General features: G+C 42.1%; 1 protein-coding gene and 1 long non-coding RNA gene across 7 annotated transcripts in view; one reads left to right on the top strand and one right to left on the bottom strand.

Annotated features, from left to right (window-relative positions):
- Nucleotides 1-19,791, bottom strand: part of PTPRG (protein tyrosine phosphatase receptor type G) — an 831,563-nt gene that overhangs the window by 214,453 nt on the left and 597,319 nt on the right. The gene's annotated exons all lie outside the window — the stretch shown is intronic.
- Nucleotides 8,386-19,791, top strand: part of LOC137532825 (uncharacterized) — a 36,692-nt gene continuing 25,286 nt past the window's right edge. The window contains exon 1 of the long non-coding RNA XR_011024012.1: nucleotides 8,386-8,576. This is a non-coding gene — a long non-coding RNA (uncharacterized lncRNA). The remainder of the gene's footprint in view (nucleotides 8,577-19,791) is intronic.

Genomic DNA, 19,791 nt, shown 5'->3' with positions numbered 1-19,791 from the left:
CAGCCCCATTGACTTTTCATTACTGTGCGGTGGGCTGCGTTACAGGCTGCTCTAACGTGCGCCTGTAACGTCCCACTGTGAAACCAGCCTTAGGGGAGATACTGGCATATGATAAGTCTCCAATATCACTAAGTAACCACTAACCAAATCAGCTAGAAAAACATTACAAACATCCGGACAATTTAATAATTGCCATATCAACGTGTGTTCTATTCCTTTTCTAGGAAGAGCTACAAATGAGATGTCCTTTGAAAAATGCAGCTCGTGTTTTGCAGGGAAAATACTATGTAAAGGCAGTGAAAGGAGCAGGCCATCTGTGTATCATAAAAAGCAGTTACTTCACATTCCCACTACTGTATATTGCAATACCAAAGCTGAATTCTGACCATGCATTCTCCCTTAGCACCCAAATGAAATCCTTTAAATGCCACAGCTGTTGTCACATGACTGTGTTCGGCTTGGTAGTCAGAGCTGCAGAAAATTGCTGAGGAAGAAGGCTCCCGATCAGAAATTGTGGCCTAAGCTAATCTAAAAACTTTTGTAAGAAAATAAAACCCAGCTCTGCCTATCAGCATCTACATAGAGCAATGATATTTAGACATGGAATATTGCTTGGATTTCTGGAAACCAGAGTGTGGGAAGTGGAGTTTGTGGCGGGTAAAAAATGTGCTATTAGGTTACTTTTAAAGTGGACCTGAACAGGACAGGAGGGAAAAAAAAAAAAAAAAAAAAAAAAGAGTTTAGCATGTTTAATTCCCCCTCATCTGAGTCTAATAACCACTGTAATTTGGTCTCTCAGCTGTCAGCTCAGAAATCTCCTCTGCCACAGCAGATCAGCTAATTGGTAAACAAAGGATGTTAGCAATATGTCTGCTTCCATGAAGGCAGGAAGTAGACACACTGCACATTTATTGCAGGATTTGTATCAGCTGTAACAAAGAAATGTTTTTACTTTAAGGCTAGGTGTACAGAGCTCAGTTGCTAAATGCACGCGTTATAATGACTGTGAACTGCAATGGAGACTGGACATAGACATTAATATAAAGCCTGCATGCAGTGAGTTAGAATAATGTGATCAGTTACAATGCAGTACTGTGAACAGGCCCATAGAATTGTATGGGCAGTGAGTAGACATGCAGAATTATTCTGCAACACAGCGGAGCACTGTGAACAGGGACTGAGGGCTTGTTTCCACTATAGCGAATCCGCATGCGGGCACTGCATGCGGATTCGCATAGTCAATGTAAGTGGAAGGGGCTGTTTCCACTTGTGCGGCGGCAGGAGCGTTTTTCGGTGCGGCAGAAATTTGCACGGCAAAGCCGTCAGATTTCGCGTGCGGGAGGAATGCGGGCGAATCGCCGCTAATGCATTTAATAGGGAAATCGCATGCGGCTTTGTCATGTGGATTTCCCCGCGATTTCGCATGGTTTGCTATGGAGCTTTACTCAGGCAGTGACATGGTTAAATTCGCCTGGCTCCTTGCCATGCGAAATCGCATGGGAAATCGCGGCTAAATCCGCATGCGGAAACGCAGCCGCATGCGATTTCTTTCTGCGGTGGAATCCAGGCGATTCCGCACCGTAACAGTGGAAACGAGCCCTAAAGGTTATTATGCTATTGTGTATCTTTTAGAGCAGAGAGGAAGTGCTGAGCTCAGGTTAAGGTTAAGCACTAGTGATGTGATGAAATGGAAAAACGAGTGTCATTCAGTAGATCTCATGGACACATATTGTGGGAAGAGCTAAAGAAGCCATACAAGATGTTCAGGAGACACCATTTGGTTGCATCATTTCATAGTGACAGTAGAATGATTGCTACACAGAGGAAAGAATACATGCAATCCAGCATTATCTTTATGGCACATGAAACAAACTAACAATGTCCACAAAACAAACAAACAACATGTGCCTCCAACAGTGAAGCAAACCTCACAGCACAATTAGGACATGGGAAGTGAAGTAGGGAATTTGGGCACACATGCGTTAACCACTTGAAGACCACAGTCTTTTCGCCCCTTAAGGACCAGAGCCTTTTTCTCCATTCAGACCACTGCAGCTTTCACGGTTTATTGCTCGCTCATACAACCTACCACCTAAATGAATTTTACCTCCTTTTCTTGTCACTAATACAGCTTTCTTTTGGTGCTATTTGATTGCTGCTGCGAGTTTTACTTTTTATTATATTCATCAAAAAAGACATGAATTTTGTCAAAAAAATGACTTTTTTAACTTTCTGTGCTGACATTTTTCAAATAAAGTTAAATGTCCTATACATTTGAGCGCGAAAGTTATTCTGCTACATTTCTTTGATTAAAAAAAAAACCATTCAGTGTATATTTATTGGATTTGTTAAAAGTTATAGCGTTTACAAACTATGGTGCCAAAAGTGAATTTTCCCATTTTCAAGCATCTATGACTTTTCTGTGCACCTGTCAGGCTTCATGAGGGGCTAAAATTCCAGGATAGTACAAATACCCCCCAAATGACCCCATTTTGGAAAGAAGACATCCCAAAGTATTCAGTGAGAGGCATGGTGAGTTCATAGAAGATTTCATTTTTTGTCACAAGTTAGCGGAAAATGACACTTTGTGACAAAAAAAAAAAGTTTCCATTTCTTCTAACTTGCGACAAAAAAAAATGAAATCTGCCACGGACTCACTATGCTCCTCTCTGAATACCTTGAAGTGTCTACCTTCCAAAATGGGGTAATTTGTGGGGTGTGTTCACTGTCCTGGCATTTTGGGGGGTGCCTAATTGTAAGCACCCTTGTAAAGCCTAAAGATGCTCATTGGACTTTGGGCCCCTTAGCGCAGTTAGGCTGCAAAAAAGTGCCACACATGTGGTATTGCCGTACTCAGGAGAAGTAGTATAATGTGTTTTGGGGTGTATTTTTACACATACCCATGCTGGGTGGGAGAAATATCTCCGTAAATGACAATTTTTTTATTTTTTTTTACACACAATTGTCTATTTATAGAGATATTTCTTCCACTCAGCATGGGTATGTGGAAAAATACACCCCAAAACACATTATACTACTTCTCCTGAGTACGGCGATACCACATGTGTGGCACCTTTTTGCACCCTAACTGCGCTAAGGGGCCCAAAGTCCAATGAGTACCTTTAGAATTTCACAGGTCATTTTGAGAAATTTGGTTTCAAGACTACTCCTCACGGTTTAGGGCCCCTAAAATGCCAGGACAGCATAAGAACCCCACAAATTACCCCATTTTAGAAAGAAGACACCCCAAGGTATTCCGTTAGGAGTATGGTGAGTTCATAGAAGATTTTTTTTTTTTTGTCACAAGTTAGCGGAAATTGATTTTAATTGTTTTTTTTCACAAAGTGTCATTTTCCGCTAACTTGTGACAAAAAATAAAATCTTCTATGAACTCACCGTACTCCTAACGGAATAGCTTGGGGTGTCTTCTTTCTAAAATGGGGTCATTTGTGGGGTTCCTATATTGCCCTGGCATTTTAGGGGCCCTAAACCGTGAGGAGTAGTCTTGAAACCAAATGTCGCAAAATGACCTGTGAAATCCTAAAGGTACTCATTGGACTTTGGGCCCCTTAGCGCAGTTAGGGTGCAAAAAAGTGCCACCCATGTGGTATTGCCGTACTCAGAAGAAGTAGTATAATGTGTTTTGGGGTGTATTTTTACACATACAGATGCTGGGTGGGAGAAATATCTCTGTAAATGACAATTATTTGATTTTTTTTACACACAATTGTCCATTTACAGAGAGATTTCTCCCACCCAGCATGGGTATGTATAAAAATACACCCCAAAACACATTATACTACTTCTTCTGAGTACGGCGATACCACATGTGTGACACTTTTTTGCAGCCTAGGTGCGCTAAGGGGCCCAACGTCCTATTCACAGGTCATTTTGAGGCATTTGTTTTCGAGACTACTCCTCACGGTTTAGGGCCCCTAAAATGCCAGGGCAGTATAGGAACCTCACAAGTGACCCCATTTTAGAAAGAAGACACCCCAAGGTATTCTGTTAGGAGTATGGTGAGTTCATAGAAGATTTTTTTTTTGTCACAAGTTGGCGGAAAATGACACTTTGTGAAAAAAAACAATACATATCAATTTCCGCTAACTTGTGACAAAAAATAAAATCTTCTATGAACTCATCATACACCTAACAGAATACCTTGGGGTGTCTTCTTTCTAAAATGGGGTCACTTGTGGGGTTCCTATACTGCCCTGGCATTTTAGGGGCCCTAAACCGTGAGGAGTAGTCTAGAAAACAAATGCCTCAAAATGACCTGTGAATAGGACGTTGGGTCCCTTAGCGCACCTAGGCTGCAAAAAAGTGTCACACATGTGGTATCGCCGTACTCAGAAGAAGTAGTATAATGTGTTTTGGGGTGTATTTTTACATATAACCATGCTGGGTGGGAGAAATATCTCCGTAAATGACAATATTTTGATTTTTTTTACACACAATTGTCCATTTACAGAGAGATTTCTCCCACCCAGCATGGGTATGTGTAAAAATACACCACTAAACACATTATACTACTTCTCCCGAGTATGGCGATACCACATGTGTGACACTTTTTTGCAGCCTAGGTGTGCTAAGGGGCCCAACGTCCTATTCACAGGTCATTTTGAGGCATTTGTTTTCTAGACTACTCCTCACGGTTTAGGGCCCCTAAAATGCCAGGGCAGTATAGGAACCCCACAAGTGACCCCATTTTAGAAAGAAGACACCCCAAGGTATTCCGTTAGGGGTATGGTGAGTTCATAGAAGATTTAATTTTTTGTCACAAGTTAGTGAAAAATGACACTTTGTGAAAAAAACAATAAAAATCCAATTTCCGCTAACTTTTGACAAAAAATAAAATCTTCTATGAACTCATCATACACCTAACAGAATACCTTGGGGTGTCTTCTTTCTAAAATGGGGTCACTTGTGGGGTTCCTATACTGCCCTGGCATTTTAGGGGCCCAAAACTGAGTAGTCTGGAAACCAAATTTCTCAAAATGACTGTTCAGGGGTATAAGCATCTGCAAATTTTGATGACAGGTGGTCTATGAGGGGGCAAATTTTGTGGAACCGGTTATAAGCAGGGTGGCCTCTTAGATGACAGGATGTATTGGGCCTGATCTGATGGATAGGAGTGCTAGGGGGGTGACAGGAGGTGATTGATGGGTGTCTCAGGGGGCGGTTAGAGGGGAAAATGGATGCAATCAATGCACTGGGGAGGTGATCGGAAGGGGGTCTGAGGGGGATCTGAGGGTTTGGCCGAGTGATCAGGAGCCCACACGGGGCAAATTAGGGCCTGATCTGATGGGTAGGTGTGCTAGGGGGTGACAGGAGGTGATTGATGGGTGTCTCAAGGTGTGATTAGAGGGGGGAAATAGATGCAAGCAATGCACTGGCGAGGTGACCAGGGCTGGGGTCTGAGGGCGTTCTGAGGTGTGGGTGGGTGATTGGGTGCCCTAGGGGCAGATTAGGGTCTAATCTGATGGGTAACAGTGACAGGTGGTGATAGGGGGTGATTGATGGGTAATTAGTGGGTGTTTAGAGGAGAGAAGACATGTAAACACTGCACTTGGGAGGTGATCTGATGTCGGACCTGCGGGCGATCTATTGGTGTGGGTTGGTGATCAGATTGCCCGCAAGGGGCAGGTTAGGGGCTGATTGATGGGTGGCAGTGACAGGGGGTGATTGATGGGTGGCAGTGACAGGGGGTGATTGATGGGTGATTGACAGGTGATCAGTGGGTTATTACAGGGAATAACAGATGTAAATATTGCACTGGCGTATTGATAAGGGGGGGGGGGGGTCTGAGGGCAATCTGAGCATGTGGGTGGGTGATTGGGTGTCCGCAAGGGGCAGATTAGGGTCTAATCTGATGGGTAACAGTGACAGGTGGTGATAGGGGGTGATTGATGGGTAATTAGTGGGTGTTTAGAGGAGAGAAGAGATGTAAACACTGCACTTGGGAGGTGATCTGATGTCGGACCTGTGGGCGATCTATTGGTGTGGGTGGATGATCAGATTGCCCGCAAGGGGCAGGTTAGGGGCTGATTGATGGGTGGCAGTGACAGGGGGTGATTGATGGGTGGCAGTGACAGGGGGTGATTGATGGGTGATTGACAGGTGATCAGTGGGTTATTACAGGGAATAACAGATGTAAATATTGCACTGGCGAATTGATAAGGGGGGGTCTGAGGGCAATCTGAGCGTGTGGGCGGGTGATTGGGTGCCCGCAAGGGGCAGATTAGGGTCTAATCAGATGGGTAACAGTGACAGGTGGTGATAGGGGTGATTGATGGGTAATTAGTGGGTGTTTAGAGGAGAGAAGAGATGCAAACACTGCACTTGGGAGGTGATCTGATGTCGGATCTGCGGGCGATCTATTGGTGTAGGTGGGTGATCAGATTACCCGCAAGGGGCAGGTTAGGGGCTGATTGATGGGTGGCAGTGACAGGGGGTGATTGACGGGTGATTGACAGGTGATCAGGGGGGATAGATGCATACAGTACACAGTTGGGGGGGTCTGGGGACAATCTGAGGGGTGGGGGGGGGGTGATCAGGAGGGAGTAGGGGGCAGATTAGGGACTAAAAAAAAAATAGCGTTGACAGATAGTGACAGGGAGTGATTGATGGGTGATTAGGGGGGTGACTGGGTGCAAACAGTGGTCTGGGGGGTGGGCAGGGGGGGGGTCTGAGGGGTGCTGTGGGCGATCAGCGGGCAGGGGGGGGGGAATCAGTGTGCTTGGGTGCAGACTAGGGTGGCTGCAGCCTGCCCTGGTGGTCTCTCAGACACTGGGACCACCAGGGCAGGAGGCAGCCAGTGTAATCGGCTTTGTATACATTACAAAGCCTATTATACATTGTTTCAGCAGCGATCCGGGTGCTAGTAACCCGCCGGCGCTTCCGAACGGCCGGCGGGTTACAGCGAACGGTGGGCGGAGCCAGTCCCCGGCGGCTGATCGCGTCACGAATGACGCGATCGCCGCATAGCCACTCCCGCAGCCGCAGGTGTATTGCGGTCGTTTGGGCCCGGACTTTGCCGCCGCCCATCGGCTGGGGGCGGTCGGGAAGTGGTTAAAGTGGGCAACATACAGACTGCAACTGTAGCAATAGTGGCGCCCACTGTGTAATTAAATAATGGTAATCAGAGGAGGGAGTTTTTAGCAGGCGAAGGTGGTAATTGGTGGAGAGATGGGGCGTGGGTGTAAGTGTGAGATTAGATGAGATTAGATGTCATTAGTGTCATTAGTAAAATTATTGATATTCTAGTAGTGGCTTTACCCGGGACCCAAATTACTTCAGCACCCTTTACACACGTTTGCCAAAGGAATACAAATAGCATATGAAATGGGTCTTACAGGCCATTCAGGTCACACCCACGAGACTACTGTAACAACTACACCTTACAACTATCCTGGAAAGTACAATGAATTTCAAAAACAAAGTTATTACAGCACGAAAGTTTAAACACATATCCAAACTTTTTACCTCACCCCAGCAAAACTGTCTAAACAGCGACTCCCTTAACCATTTGAGGACCGCGGAGGGAGGGAGGGTGGGATGAAAAAAAAAATACAAAGAAAATTTTCAAATTTATTTAAAAAAATAATCACCAACAGAGAGCTCCGTTGGTGGGCAGAAAAAGGGGAAGGGGATGGGGGGGGGGGGGGGGGGGGCGGTCGGGAGGGGAATTAATTGTGTGCTGAATTGTACGGCCCTGCAGCGGGCCCTTAAAGCTGCAGTGGCCTATTTAGTGAAAAATGGATTGGTCTTTAGGGGGATTTAACACTGCAGTCCTCAAGTGGTTAAGTAGTACAGTTTACTGTAGGCACAGAGAGCAGACTGACACCACAAAAGATCAAAGAAAATTTGCAACTTTACAAGAAAAAACAAACAAACAAACAAACAAACAAACAAAAACATGAACATTGTGCTTTCACCAGCACTTCTACCGATTTTCCATAAAAAGCTGCTGAAGGGTTGACTGGAATTCCCCTTTAATACTCTCTTCCTCAGTCTTCCCCTGCCTACTGCTCCACATTCATCCCATGTGAGTTATAGCTTTTTCACAAAATTAAACAAGCCATGAGGTGATGTATGTGCTGTCCCCCCAATATGTGGTCAAACAGCCCATCTGTACACTGATTGGGGATAAACTGTGACATGAAACAATAAAAAAAATGACCTATCCATAAACAAAAAGTAAGAGTAGAAGTATGGCGATATCATGTTATTTTAGAAAAGCTTGTGTAGGGTAGACTATTTCCTCAGCAATGGGAAAACCAGTCAAACAGCAGTCTATCCTGCAGGGGCTCAGTCTCAGAGGGTTCACTTTATTGTCATAGCAACAGATGGATGGCTCCTTGCATCTCTGGCTTGGCTCCACTGAGCATAGTCTAAAGCACCAGAAACATCAGTGTTGGATCAGTGCCTGACTATCCTGACCTTAATGATATGAAAGCATATGCAAACATGTCAGTTGATTTTGAAACTACAGAGTTAACCAAAACCCAATGCTGACCTCATCCAGATTTTTTTCTCCATAAAGAGTGCAGCTCCAGCTCAGAAACTGGCAGTAGGTAAGACATTAACGTAAATGTTAGCACAGATCCCTGTTCACGCCAGTTGGATAAAGTTAATTATAAAGCCATACAAATTACTGCACAAAGCCAATGATTAATGACCATATTTACTACCCGCCAACATTAAAGTGCCTCTCTGTACAGCCTTGCTAAATGTCTGGCCTGGAAATGCATTAATGAGACACTTTGCAGATAAAAAAGCCAGTAAAGTATTCTGTGGTTAAAATACTTAATATAATGGGCACATTAGGTCATTATCCACAAGCTGCAAAGAATAGAGAAGGCCTTCCACTTTACAGTCAGGCGGTAGGTGAAGAGCAAAACTTGGGTTTGTGATGCATAAAGTGCAAATTATGGTCTGGATCTTTTCATGGGAGGTACCTTGATGGTGATGTACAGTAATAGGATGGGTAGAACATTGTTCATTTAGAATTTTACCCCCACACACACTCAGGCCCAGTGCACACCAAAACCGCTAGCAGATCCGCAAACCGCTAGAGGTTTTTGAAGCAGATTTTCAGAGCGATTCTAATGCCTAGAATCGCTCTGAAAATCTGCTTCAAAAACCTCTAGTTTAGAGAGGTTTTCTAAACATGCCTAGCTTTTTCTGGGGCGTTTTTGTGTAGCAGATTTCATATATTGTTACAGTAAAGCTGTTACTGAACAGCTACTGTAACAAAAATGCCTGAAAAACCGCTCTGATCTAGCATTTTTCAGAGCGTTTTGCGCTTTTTCTATACTTTACACGTTTGCGGTTTGCTAAAAACCTCAAACTGCTGGTGTGCACCAGCCCATTGAGATACATTAGCCAAGCGTTTTCACAGGTGGAAGCGGTTTGTGAAACGCTTCAAAAACAGCAGGCCTTAAAAGGTGTCTTAAGGCAGGTAAAGATAATGACTCTGCTTTGAACCTTAGAATTTTCCTCCTCCGGGACCTGTGTGGTTTCGTAAAACTAAGTGCAGAGAGTAGTGATGGAGATTTACTTTTAGTCCAGTCTCAAACACATACATGACCCTTCTAGGCTTTCCCCAGTGAAGTGATGTCATGTTATCATGCTACCCTCATCCAGGTTCACTGCATCATGAAACAAACACTTTAAAGGACCACTATTGTTAAAAATTGTACAATTAAAAATACTTACATATAAAAGGTGCCCATTAATGCTACACTTTTCTCACCAAATGTGATCTTTCGATACAATTTGCCATTTATGCAGGCAATCTATAAGAAACGTTTAAAAATAGAGCGCACATTGTGTGCATAGCACACCAACAAAGGAATGAAAAAAGAATAGAACAAGCCATCTTTGCAAAATTATAAACCAATTTATTTTTGTGTTTGTCCCTAAAGTGCAAATCCCCATAAGTTAAAAAGACCCAGGAAAAATGTCCTAATTACCAACTGCATATACTATGCCTGGCAGAGGAGAGAGACCACTCCAGGTAACGCTCCCTGCCTTCTGCCCTAAGTGCACTTTGTAAAGCAGGCCTGCCTATAAAGTTCATGTTGCTATAAATAACACTGGTGCTGTGAACAATAAGCAAGGTGAGCTCCACATGCAGCAGATCTACTGCATTCACACTATGAATGGCAAGCACAAAGTGCATCCAGTCTAATATGCATGTCCAAGCTGCTCCAGCAGCAATCTTGTATATAATATTAGCCAGCACGAACAGGGATGCAAAGCATAAGCATTTATGCTTTGCATCCCTGTTCGTGCTGGCTAATACTACTGAATGCAGTAGATCTGCTGCATGTGGAGCTCACCTTGCTTATTGTTCACAGCACCAGTGTTAATCATAGCAACAGGAACTTTATAGGCAGGCCTGCTTTACAAACTGCACTTAGGGCAGAAGGCAGGGAGCGTTACCTGGAGTGGTCTCTCTCCTCTGCCAGGGATATTATATGCAGTTGGTGATTAGGACAGGTTTCCTGGGTCTTTTTAACTTATGGGGATTTGCACTTTAGGGACAAACACTGCACGTCTTTTTTTAAGATTATCAATAAATTGGTTTATAATTTGGCAAAGATGGGTTTTTCTATTCCTTTTTCGATAAGAAACGTTTCTTTGGTTCAATTGCTTAATAGGATAAAATCGATCCGAAAGTGGATTTTATGATCGATTTTGAAGAAATAATCGATCACTAAATGTGAACAATCGATAATTACCTTCAGATTAGTTTCGACCATTTAAATTGCATCGAAATATCGCATTTAGTGAAAACAATTGTACAGTTAATGGGCACCCTAAGGCAGGGAATTGAGCGCTGATAAGGAAATGCCGGCGGGGACGAGCGGCAATCGATCCGCGCGGACGCCATTGACTTGAAAAAAATGAGATTGCAGTGATTTTTGCCACGATTTTAATGCAAGTGAATGGGAGCATTTTTAAAAAATGCTGATGCAGTGCTGACGGTCAGCAAAGCACTCTGCAGTGTCTCCAGCCCTAACTTACTTTTTTTTTTTAATGTCGCTGTTACTTTCAGTAGACGGTAAATCTGACTGATTGTAGATTAGACCATCTACACATTGGGGATTCTAAGGGTCTTATTTATTTTCAATAACACTTACTGAATAGAGTTGCTCAATCCAACTGCCAAAATAGCGTGCAAATCAGAGGGGAGGGGAGGGGCAGCATCTTTGTATAGATCCTTTCCAAGAAGTGCTTTTTTAAAAAGAAAAGAAAGGAAATACTGAGAATAACCATGACGAGATTGACAAGTCAAAACCTGACAGATTTATCATCTTTTTACGACTTACTGTAAGTGATAGCAACATAGGAAAATAGTAACTTATAGTGCATTTTAGTCTGGGAAAATTGTACGTCTTATATGTATGTGTTTAATGTACTTTTTTTTGTGATTTTACTCCGGGGGAGTGGCAGGAGGCGTGACCAAGGGGAGAGAGCTGCCCAATGGCAGCTCAGGAAACCGTGTAGGAATGCCCCTGGCGGGCGTTTTAAACAGGGAATTCCTCTCCTCTGTGTTTACCTCGGAGTTAGCGACAAATCCTGTCACTAAACTTGGGCGGCTATAGCGTGGTGGTGGGGTGGGGGGCTGCAGAAACCGGCGGTTGGGGGACACAGAGCCATGTCATTAGGCATAGAACATGGCCCTGTGTCCCATCTGCCCCCAGAAGATCCACCTCGGGTCCTCTTTAAGGGCTACACTGGCTAGTTTGGAGTCACTCATTACAGACAGCTGTCTTGCTAGCTACAGAAACAATGCTGAACCCTCACTAGCTTCAGCTAGTCAAGCAGCAACACTGCTTCTGTTTTTTTTTCTATCTGAAATCTTGCCCTTAACTAAACTATTATCTAAACTGTGTGCTTATCTTGGTGCAATAGTTATACCTCAGCAATAACCCTAACCTAACCCGTATTGCAGTACTAACTTACTTTGCAGGACATATCTGATTCTTGTTTTATGTGTCTCAGTTGAAGCAATTCCCTTACTTCCCATGTACTGCTACTAGCAACCAACCAACTTCTTGTTATATTATCCCAGCCAGGTCAACATCTGCAAGGAGCCTGAATGTTCTCCCCATGTCAGTGTGGGTTTCCTCCGGGCACTCCAGTTTCCCCACTAGTCCCAAAAACATACAGATAAGTTAAGTGGCTTGCCCCTAGACTACGATACATACACCACACAATACATACATTGACATATGATTATGGTAGGGACTAGATTGTGAGCTCCTCCGAGGGACAGTTAAGTGACAAGATAATATACTCTGTACTGCCCTGCAGAAGATATTGGCGATATATAAATACTAAATATTAATAATAATAATCTTCCTCTTTTAACATCCTAGCATACAACACAGCATTGTACAATAAATAGCAGCTGTTGCTCACTACACACTTTCATAGATCACAAGTACAGACTATGACACGGAAGAAAAGCAAACTGTCCAAATCCAATCCAGCTGACAGTTTAAAAGGAACAAACTAAAGGTTGCAGTAGGTAGTGGAAAAGGTTACTAAGCATACATACAGATGTCACAAAATCTAGTGTCATTACAGATGCTCCACAACATGCTGTCATGACAAATTGCTAAACAACAAACAAAAAGCACAATGATTTTGTACTGCTGTCCTAGCTTCCCGCATCCCTCCCACTCCCTTCCTATGAACTGAGCATCCCAGAGCTTTAGAAAAGAAGGCTTGGTGACATAGGAGAAGATGCACAGAGATAAGTGAGTGAGGACAGAGACTGAATATATTATAGACGCAGGCATAATAGGAAAAGGGAGGGAGTTTCAGATAGTGGGAGCAGCTACACAGAAGTCCTACATATGTGCATGGAAGGAGAGGTTATGAATGACAAAGCCATGAGTGGGTAAATGGAGAAGCAGAGAGGATGGATGTGGGTGTAATCCAAAAATGAATGCCTTTGAAGTAATTTAAAGGCAAAGTAGTAACTTGATTTTATTTGAGTGGTGAATTGGAAGCCAGTGAAACCATCTGCAGGGAGGAGGAGCAGCAACAAGAAATATATTAGAACATTACTTATTGTCCCCAATAACATTTTATTCCATAAATATTACCACAAAAATTGCCTCAATTCTAGTAGCTATGTGAGGTAAATATTGTTTTGTCTGTAAAATACCTCATGCAGTATTTCCTCTTTTTTTTGGCAATTCTGAAAGATTTTTCCGCATTTATGAAAATGCGGTAAAATGTGTGGTAAAACGTGCGGTATCTCAGCGGGCAATAATAATAATGGTCTTTAATCCTCTTCCATAACTTAGGATACTCTTTTGGAAGGTGTTTTTTTTTTTTTTTTTGGGGGGGGGGGGGTGTATTTGATTATATAGCAACCTATGGAAAGTATATTTATAGGCATCCCCTATAAATAAATCCAGTAAATATATGAAGTTAGGCATAGCAACTCGATAGGAACTCCACTAAAAACTGAAAAATGCACACAAATTGACTTTACCGCCAGTTATAGGCAGGTCTTAAAATGATCAGTAAATTATGTGCTAACATGCCCCCTATTTTTCATGAGAATTCTAATTTTAGTAACAAAATTTTATGACCTAATTTACTGCATGAGGTAAATTATGCCTAAAATCTACCAGAATAGCAAACTGCTTTTACCTCATGCAGTAAAACACCACTTATGAGATAAAAATGGATGGTAAGCGTACCAGAATTGAGGCCAATGTTCAGTATTCAGTTTGTGTGCCTGTACTTGCATGTACACACAAACTTTGGCCTGAAAGTTTGAATATTTAAGATTTAATTTGTTTGGTTTGCCTTATTCTCTTCAGAGGCCTCTGTTTCTAACAAAAGCACACTGACTTAAAGAGGACCTGAGCTAGGAAAAAAAATACTTACCTAGGTCGAGGGAAGCCTTTGGATAGTCCAGAGGCTTTCAATCTCCTCTTTGCCCCATTGTTGCTGCACACAGACCCTCTGAACATTTCCAGAAAGTGCTTGTGGGACATGTTCTTAGTGGCCACATGCAGAAACCACGAGTGATGTCATGCTACTGCGCAGGTGTAGCCATACTCAGGCAAGCACAGTAAAGCCATACTTGTGCAAGAAGGGGAGCGCAACTGTGTGCTAAAAGAGGGTCCTGGTCAGCGGCAATGTGGGCCACGAGGAAGTAGGAAGCCTCAGGAATATCTCTTCTTATGTACAGTATCTAACTGTTTTTTGTTTGTTTCTTTTACTGCCAGCTCAGGATTGCATTAAAGGGGCACTATGGCAAAAAATTGTAAGATTAAAAATATGTGCAAACAAACAAATAAGAAGTATGTTTTTCCCAGAGTAAAATGAGCCATAAGTTACTTCTCTCTTATGTTGCTGTCACTTACAGTAGGTAGTAGAAATCTGACAGAAGCAACAGGCTTTGGACTAGTCCATCTCTTCATAGGGATTTTCAGCAAGGCTTTTATTCTCTATAAAGATATTCTCTAAAAAGGATTTAAACACAGTTTTTTGGCAGTTGGATAGAGTAACTGCCAGTCACTAAGTGCTTTTGAAAATAAATAAATCCCTGGAAATCCCCTATGAAGAGATGGGCTAGTCCAAAACCTGTCACTTCTGTCACATTTCTACTACCTACTGTAACTGACAGCAACATAAGAGAGAAGGCTTATTTTACTCTCGAAAAAATGTACTTCTTATTTGTATATGTTTGCACATATTTAAAATTTTAAAATTTTTCGCTGTAGTCAAATATATAAATTCTTTAACCATTTACATGCGAAAATGTATATAGAACAAACATCTCTAATCTTTACGCCGTACTACCTGATTTTACAGTGCTGTGTGACAGGTTTACACATATCAATGTAAATAAGAACGAACAGAAAAATTAGGGAATAGCTCTAACAAAGGCAACATTAATTAAAAAAAAAAAATCTATGAAATTTGAATACTTTCTTATTCTCCTAAAAATGTTTTCATTGCGATTTGCATTCTCAAAGAAATCAACTTACTTCCTACTACTGGTGATGTCACAGGAAGTAAGATACACTATTGCTGACAAGGACACAGGTAGCTTTAAAAACCAGACAGGTGTCCTAACAGTTTCTGACTACTGAGGAGGAAAAAAATGCATACATTTTTTAAACATTAAATACTTACAAAACTATAGATACCATACATTTTAGATACAGTTAAGACGTGAAGAGAAGATAAATTTGCTTATGTAGATTTTCTGTCCTGTAATCCAACTGAAGAACATGCAGACTAAGTTTTCTTGATCAAACTTCAACCCTTCATCTTGCATAGGAGCCACAATGAAAACAGTACAAAATAGTATTTAACAATTTGCTGAGATGTGGGAACAGTTCTGCAAGATAATTCATTTCTTTATGGAAAACCAATTGTTTTAGGCCCGGTTCACACTTGCGGTTCTCTGCCAAACGGACCGGATGACCTGACCGGATCCGTACGGATCCGGATCGGAACCGTACGGTTCTGATCCGGATCCGATCCGGATCCGGTCAGTTTGCATCAGGTGTACATCAGGATGCGATTCGGATCCGTTTGGCAAAAGAGAGTAGAAATAAAATAAAAATGTTGGGGTCTGGGAGGTCAGCAGAAGGTGGACCTGTGAAAACAGGCCCTCCGCTGTTTAGAACTCACCTCCACCTCCGACATACTGCCAACATCTCCAGCACGTTTAAAGTCACTGCTGCTCCACTCCAAAATGCTTGCCCATGTGTCCCCATCCAAAATCGCCGCTACAATACGCATAGGAAGTGGGGTAGAACGTCCGGTTTTTATAGCCAGTGTGTTGTGCGCTCTCCGTTTCTCATTGGTTTCTATTGGCTGGATGCAACAGTCTGGCTCCGCTCCGGATACGTCAGCCGGAGGAGCCGGACCAAAAAATAGCGCATGTTGGGTCTTACGCCGGAGTCCGGATCCGGTCCGGCTCCGGACGAAACGGACGCATGTGAACGGACGCATAGACTTTCATTGCTATGCCGTGCGTCCGTTCCGTCCGTTCCGCATGCGGTCCGGGTCCGGCACGGCGATTCCGGACGGCGACCGCTAATGTGAACCGGGCCTTAAGGTTCTGCGACCTTTCCAGTACTGTGTACAGAGTATCTTTTATATTTGTTTTATGTATTAGATACAGTACAATAAAAAAAATTAAATTCATTATTAACTTCTAAAGTTTACTCGTTTGACTGGCAAGTTTTGTAAGCAGAAGAACGAGGTATCAGTGTGCTTAGAGTTGCATTTTAAAAAGACATTGAAGCGAAAAAAAAATTATGATATAATGAATTGGTTGTGTAGTACGGATAATTACTAGAACAGTAGCAAAGAAAATATTCTCATTTTTATTTTCAGATATATCTTTTTTTTTTTTTTATATATAACATTGCATCATTCTCTAATATTTGCAGTTTACACACTACTCAGCATTCTAAATGATTTTACAGAGCAGGCTAGTGAACTTTTGAGCCCCTTCTCTGCAGAGACAAAGTAAATACAATTATAAAAAACACAAAACAATGCTGCGCCACCCCACTACTAATTAACGTTTCTCTTAAGCTAAAGTGCGCTGTGTCCAATCCTCTTGAGATACTTTGTATAAAAATCAATCCACTGCGCGCTTATACTCAGATTGAAGCCACCTATGCACAGGTGGGAGCCTCGCTTATTATGTGGTGTACTAGGAACATCAGCATTCCACATCCATTAGTCAGGTAAAAAAAGGCCTCTCTTTTATTCTTAGATAAAACACAAAATAAAACTCATTGCGCAATATTCAAGCACTGATTAAAAAACAATCCTGCGCCTCTCGCGCCCATATCACACTTACAGGATCAACATGGTGAGTTCAGCTTATCACAGCGGCTGGGCTTGGGGTTCCGTGCGTCTCCTACCACCGGACCGTTCGGAGTGTGGCTGGCATACTGGCAACGCTAGCCCCTGATGAGTCATTGTGACGAAACGCGTAGGGCGGAGCCAGTACGCCTGACGCATAACGCGGAAGTGCTGTGGGAGTGCGTGGAGCGGGACATAGCGGGACGCCGCGAACGGTCCGGTGGTAGGAGACGCACGGAACCCCAAGCCCAGCCGCTGTGATAAGCTGATCTCACCATGTGGATCCTGTAAGTGTGATACGGGCGCGAGAGGCGCAGGATTGTTTTTTAATCAGTGCTTGAATATTGCGCAATGAGTTTTATTTTGTGTTTTATCTAAGAATAAAAGAGAGGCCTTTTTTACCTGACTAATGGATGTGGAATGCTGATGTTCCTAGTACACCACATAATAAGCGAGGCTCCCACCTGTGCATAGGTGGCTTCAATCTGAGTATAAGCGTGCAGTGGATTGATTTTTATACAAAGTAAATACAATGACTGACAGTTAAGATAACAAGCTTCAGAAGACAGAGCTCTCTGCGACTTTGAAAGTCGTGGAGCTCAGTGGCTCTTTTGCATAGATAACAACTGGAGTTTCTTAACTCCTACTGTACTGGAAACAATATTAGACTCATGTCTCTGTTCCTAATATTTTATTTCTAAGCTGCACTACACATACAAATCATTATATCATCATTTTTTTAGCTTTAGTGTCTCTAACACAGCACAGTTAGCAATATGAACAGCAAATGCAAATATTGTCCACAAAAATGTGTGCAGCAGTTTGTTGGCATTGGGTGCTATGTTGCAATGGAGAAGTAAGACTGGTCTCACTTAAAGTTAACCCGAAGTGAACATAAACTGATGAGATAACAATTGGATCTGTTCTCCTACTACTAAAATTGACTTTTTTTTCGGGTATCCCATGGTTTTATTTTATATTTAAACACTTACAAAGCAGATTGAATGTTTTATTGTCTCTGCTCAATGGCAGTCTATTAAGAGTCCCAGAGTTCAAATAAATGAACTGTTTACCCTTTTCTATCTTTTCCCTGTCCTCAGAAGTTTTATTCTGCCAGGAAAACTTTTATGGCTGTAATTTGCTTATCAGCAATGTTTACTATATTCTTGACAAGGTACAGACAAGAGAGAAGCTGTCACTTCCAAGCCTGAAAATTAACTCTTTCAGGCAGCAAAATAAAAGAAAATCAGCCTGGTTATTAATATGTTGTTCACTGTGCACACATTTATCTCACCATGTCACATGTCGCCTCGGGTACACTTCAAAATAAGGGGTCCATTCTACACTACATGCTGTGTTCATGTTATTTAAATTAAATTGTGCCATGGAATCTGTACTCTCTTTGGATTATGGAATGTACATAAATCCCCATCATCCTAGCTGAACAGACACAGTGTTCTTTATAGGTACACTGTAAACTGACTTAAGTTTTGTTAATCAGTTTAGCATGACTGACTGCAGTTCAGTATCACTTGATCAGTTGGACAGTGTACACAGATGCTTAGCTTCAATGTGAGGTGAAGTTGACCACAGTTTTCTGTATACATATATAGCTGGGGCTGAACTCAAACTCACTAGGACTAATCCAGTGACTGGCTTTAGCATGAGGCTTTGCTGTGGTTTGTACACGCAAAAGGTTGGTAAGCTGAAATAATGTTTGCCATTTATCCAGCAATGCATAGAGTTGAACTGGGTTTCTTTTTTCTCAACAAATATGGATTTTCACATTCTAGCATATCTAGACTAATGCATGTTATACCATCATCTGCAACGTACCTATTAACCTCCCTGGCATTCAGTTTCCCCAGGATTCATGTGCAAAAAGTGATCCAATTAATTTTCATAACTTTTTTTCCTGTAACTTGCCAAAATGTGTCAAGCACGAGTCTAGTATACAGTCCAGGAGAGTATTGACGTGTATGCATGTCAATACCATTCGCAACATGTTTTGTATTGCATACATGTCAATAAAGCCAGGGAGGTGAATTCGCAGTGATCATTTTGTAAGTTTGTCATTCCGGGCAAAACCGTATTCATTGTTGTGTGTCTGAAAACCAAGGTGGGGTGCTGGAGAGGTGCCAACATATATATGTGGCCTTTTCCCATACATGCCACCCATGCACACACAGATCCTCACCACATTAGTGGGTCTTAATTGAGCAAAAAAAATCCTTTTAAAGAAAATCTGAAGATCCAAAAATAAATGTGTGAGATAATGAATTGTATGTGTAGTACAGATAGGAAATAGAACATCAGTAGCAAAGAAGAAAAGTCTTATGTTTTCCATTACAGGAAGAGTTAAAAAAACTCAAAACCTTCAGTTGTTATCTATGCAAAATAGCTTTTCTGAGCTCTTCTACTCAACATGGGTCAGATACAGTCCTGTTTTCTGAATCACTTAAACAGCCAAGAAATAGTAAGAGACAGCTTGCAATAAGGTTTTACTGCAGGAAAGTTCAAAGGGTCATTATCTCTGCTCCGTGTTATAGCTTAAAAGAGAGTGTGTATTCTAAACTGCAAATATAACAGAATTGTGCAATGTTATAAAAAACAAAAACAAAAGCTATATAACTGAAAAAAAAAATATGAGACTTTTCTTTGCTACTAATGTTCCATTTGTTATCTGTACTACACGTACAATTCATTATATCATAAGGGTTTTTTTTCGCGTCAGGTTTGCTTTACATGAGGACAATGCGTTCATTCTCATCATTATGCACTTTTGTAACTTTTGGGCGACTAACCCCTCCCTGCTGCAGCCCATTGACACTGCAGAAAAACACAAAACTGTTACAGATACAAAATGGTCAATACAAAAAAAGCCACACTTTTGTTACATTTCCCATTTTCACAAGT

Source organism: Hyperolius riggenbachi, chromosome 9 (assembly GCF_040937935.1).
Source record: "Hyperolius riggenbachi isolate aHypRig1 chromosome 9, aHypRig1.pri, whole genome shotgun sequence".
NCBI lineage: Eukaryota > Metazoa > Chordata > Amphibia > Anura > Hyperoliidae > Hyperolius > Hyperolius riggenbachi.
This window is presented reverse-complemented; position numbering and strand designations above follow the sequence as displayed.